Below are 5,068 nucleotides of genomic sequence, written 5' to 3'. Positions count from 1 at the left end.
AACAGCTTACTATGCATTCACAACGCCTTAATTTCTTCTGACCTTTTGAGTAGCATTCTGATGGGAGCGGGGAACCATGTTTTAAGCTGACATCAGTGGGGGATTCTCGACCCCGCCCGCTATAGCTGTCAGCCTGTGAAAGGAGAGAGCCGAGGAGTCACGTGAGTGCCGGGAGATGCTTTAAGATAAAGTAGAAATCTGCATTTTTTTATACAGCACAGGCACTGGGACACAAAGCATTATAAAACAGATGAGATGGTATAGTGGCTTGACAACTACTTTAAGGAAGCAGCACTAAGAGATCAGGGCACAGCAGCACTGAAAGTTAACAAATAATTTACTGGAGAATTCTTATTTTATTGTGCTTAGCTAAAAGAAAAAACACTGAGAGTGTAATACTAGTTTAATGTGACAATAGAAAGAACAGACAATACATCTGATGCTAATTCTATATTATTTTAATGAAAGTAAGTGTCCCAGTGGATAAAGTAAGCCCGATTACACAATAACATAATTTATACATGTGACTGCACACACAATGCAGGTAAATGAATTCTACTTTTCTCATTTGACATTGTAATCACTTGGCGATTAGAGTTTCTATGAACAAATCAATGTGCTGTACTTGTTATTTTCTCACCTTTTCCTAAACTAGTTAACAATAAAATGGTGTTCATCAAACAAATGCTTGTTGAAATAAGTGCAAAGTAAATTTACATGTCATGCAAAAGCTGTGAGGACACGTAGACTGATCTTTAGAAACTTTAGTTCACAAAGCATGAAAAACATGAATACGCCATGCAACTCGATCTGTAATTTTCTTTTTTAATTTATTAAAACTCAACTTCAGCCAAAACTTGTTCAAACCTCTGTAAGGTTTTAAATGGTTCCTGACACTAATCACCAGGGCCAGATTTCTGTATAGCCTATATAGGCTGTGGACTGGGGAGGCAGAATTGCCAGAGACCAATCAAATCTAAGGCTCTTTACTATCAGTAAAATGTTACTGCCTATATTAAGATTCCACGTTACCTGTCTGCCAGTGCCAACTGACTAGGTCCTCGTTGTGGGTTTTAATTGCATCCTTGTTGGTGGAACAGTGTGCTGTATAACTGCTACCCCCCAAGTCCAATACTTAGAGCTGAACTACTAGCAGGGAATGGTTACAGCTTGCCTTACTCATTTAATCTTTGGTCCTAGGACTGCTGACACAGAGTTGGCAAAGTGTTTAGCCTCTCTTTCCCCAGCCCCATTGTGTCTGGTGTGGCTATGACAGCTCATGATGTTAGCATAATACTAAAGCTAGCACATCAACTAAGGTTAAAGGGAGCCAGGAAATGCAGTTGATATAGGGAGGTAAAAAGTGTAAGTTCAGTTCTATTTACAACAGTGGCCAGTGAAGGGTCCCTGCTTAATATTGATAGGCAATTAAGTTCTGCCCCTCACATTGGTGGCCAATGACAAGTAACCAGTCTCTTGTACTGGTGGGGAGTGAGGTGTCACTTCTTAAATTGTTGACCAGGAAACGTTCCCTCTTCAGGATCGGTGGGTAGTGAGGTGCAACCCCTAACTTTGGCAGCCAGGAAGGGGCCCTAACTAGCATTTGTGGGCAGTGAAGTTCTGCATTTTAAATTGGAGGCCAATATAAGACTCACATTCTTAGCATCAGTGCTCAACCCCCCCCCTTAGTATCAGTGGGCAGGGTGCCGTACCCTACATCTGAGGCCAGGGAGGATCCTGTTTAGCATCTATGGGCAGTGAGGTGCCATCTCATCTTATTTTACTAGTGAGAGAATGTGCCTCCTTCTTGACATCAGTGGGCAGTAAGGTTCTGCTCCTTTTATCTTTGGGCAGGAATGTGTTACCTTATTCTCAATATTGTAAAGCTTTGATCTCTTACGCCACCCATGCAACCTTATCTCCTAAGTCCCAGTCACAAAATATACATTAACTGACAAACACATTGGTCTTCAGATAATGTTGGCATTCACTGACCTACAAAGAAGGATATTCAGACATACATTAATGACAGACATGGTAGCGCTACCCCCATTTTTGAAAATGCAGAGAGCTGACAATGGCACCACTCAGATCCAAGGGATGGAGGAGGATTGGAAGTGAAGATGGCTGCTACAGGCCGATTGAATGGCTGCAAATCTCCCCCTCCTCCTCAGTGTGAGTCAGTGTGTGATCATGGCTGCAGAGAGGGAAGGGGACAAAGACAGGCCAGACTATGAAATCCCTGCTCTGCACTACACTCTGGCGTCACAGGTGGGCACAGGAGCCATATTCCTCACTGGGAAAGGTTAGCCTGTGGCTGCGCCCTAGGCAGCTGTGCGCCCTAGGCGCTTGCCTAGTTTGCCTAGTGGTAGCGCTGGCCCTGTGTGGCGGTGTTTAAGAGGCATGAACTGCTAATCCGAAAGAGGAGACCTTGGCTCCTCACCTCTGTCAGCCATACAGACAGCCAAAAGATAGCTTGCCCAGAAGGTGGCATCTTTGAAGCAAGGGTTGTGTACACATTCAAACAGCCTTTAGCACACAAGGGCAAGAGTACATTGCGGAGGGACCCGAATGAAGACTCGTAGTGTTGTTGGTGTGGGCGCTTTGGATATGTAGCCAGGAACTGCGGTTGGTCTGAAATCAAGAGCTCCCATAGGCTGCCAATAAATTAGTGGATCCTGAGGCAGAGGGGCGACCCTCGGGACCATCAGCACAAAATCCGATCAGATTGGAGGATATGGTCACTTCAAGTCCAGTGCTCTTGCCAATGGGCAGGAGATTCCTTGCATGATCGACACAGATCAGATCACTATCATGGAGTACAAGTTCTGCTCCCAGCGGTTCAGTGCACAGGTCCAGCTGGACATCTCTTGGCTGTCACTTAAGGCAGCCAACAACCTACCCATGATGGTGAAAGGTGTTACCTTGGATAAGATACAGATAGATGACCAGATAGTGGAACGAGTAGTGGTTGTGGTGAATCTTGTAGCCCAGTAAGCTCATCAGTACCTATTGTTCTGGGCATGAATATCTTGAATGACATGGACTTACCCTGCTTGCTGGCCTAGTTTGAGCATTCAGGCTGGCGTGTGCATGACTGTGGCCTGCGAGTTGTCTGGCTCAACATTATCCAGGCTTAGGAGGCCCACCAGAGGGCAGTAAGCAAGCAGCCAGGGCAAGTGGAGGTTGTTCATAAGCCCCCAATTAAAACTTACTCCTGGCACCCCTCCTTGCCTGTTGGAGGCCAGGGGGAGGGTGGAGCTCTGTAAAGACCTAGTGACACCGGGGAGTTGTTGGAAACTCGCACCTTATCAAGGTCCACAAAGGGAAGGTATGGGTTCAGCTTATCAATCAGGGGACTTCCCCACTCCCGCTGCCTAATCAGAACAACATAACAGACCTCTACATGGTGCCCCGCCACTGCATCTCTGAAGCCCAACCCTTGCCCAGGGGGGAGGAGTTGCTCATGACACTGAGTCAAGACAAGTTCTACTCTACCCTTGATCTGGTGAGCGGCTACTGGCAAGTCCCAGTGATCGACCAAGACTGTGAAAAGACTGCCTTTATCACACCCCTGGGGCTATTTGAATTTAATTGCATGCCCTTTGGACTGAGCAATGCCCCCAGTAAGTTCTAACGCTTGATGGAGAGACTTTTGGGAGATTTCAGTTTTGAGACCGTGTTAGTCTACCTGGACGATATGAATTTTTTCCAAAACATTTGAGGACCATGTCCAACATCTGGACCGGGTGTTCACCCATTTAACACAGTATGGGTTAATGCTGAACCTCTCTCACCCAGCTACTGAACGCCCATTCCACACAAAAGAAAGAGGGGCTTTCACCTTCAATCCAGTCCAAGTGGCAGGAACCTCATCTCTTTGACTCCGGTTGTTGAGTGGCATTTGTTCCACCAAGCCTGTTGAAGCCCCTGTGGGCCCTGTTAACGGTCTTGACTATTCTGAGGGGACAACCTCGAGCTCAGATGAAGGGGGTAGGGCTGGCCCTTTTGACCCCCAACCACCCGAGACTCTGGAGTTACAGAGAGAAGATGTCTAATAAAACAGTGACCCTACAGAGGACAGGGAGATTTGCTGTGCAGTCTGGTCTAACCATGGACAACTGTCTGCAAAGTACTCTGATTATGTTGTTTGAAATGTTGTTGCCATTGCCTTAACCATGTTTATTGCAGTTTTCATGTTGTACTTAATGTGTTGCAATGCCGAGAACAACATCTGTCAAAGGGAGAGGGGGGGGGGGGTGTAGTCAGGTGCAGTCTATTTTCTCCACTGCAGATGGCACTTGTCTTCAGTAACAATGCAGGTGGATAAGGGAGTCGAGAGGAACCAATTAGAAGGGAGGAAGCTATCCTGTTAAATACTGGCACCCCATGTGACTTTTGGTGGCCATCTTGGGTCAGGCAGTGTCTATTTCAGATTCTAGCCCCCATGTTTGGCACACATTTTTTGAGTAGCTAGAGTAGGGACATGCCACCTGTGTGCCTGGGACAGTGCTTAGCATCAGAGAAAGGTTCAGAGGAGTAAGGAAAGTACAGGAACACGCCATCCTTCCTTGAAGCCTCCCCGTTTGGGTGCTGACTGGCCTGGCCGCATTCTGCTCTTCAAAACAGATGCTATTGGCACCTCTGGTCCAACTTTAGTGCCGCTTTACTGTTACAATTTTAGAGTGTTCTGTTTCTATTGCTGGACTTCTGTTACAATATATTCTTCTTACTGCACTTGGACTCCTGTGCATTTCCTGGCTTCTGGATCATGCTGCACCCACATGTTCATATCGGAGAGATTTATTTTTACCAGCCCCAGTGACACCAGGGCAAAACATCTGGGGTGCAGAAGAAGAAAACAATGCAAACCTGACAAATATTGTAACCCCTTCCTCTTCTGCCAAATAAAAGTACATTCCTTGCTATCCCTCTCCTCATCAAATATCCCATTACTTCCTGTCTTAATGACACCCCACCAGTAGAAGAAATTAAGATAAACCTTCCCAATGGGGACAGCATTAAAATCTGACGGAAGTTCTATCCCATAAACCTTCAAAATGAAAAA

Source organism: Pelophylax lessonae, assembly GCF_965119305.1.
Source record: "Pelophylax lessonae genome assembly, chromosome: 1".
Taxonomy (NCBI): Eukaryota; Metazoa; Chordata; class Amphibia; order Anura; family Ranidae; genus Pelophylax; species Pelophylax lessonae.
The sequence above is the reverse complement of the archived record's forward strand: the minus strand, read 5'-3'. Positions refer to the sequence as shown.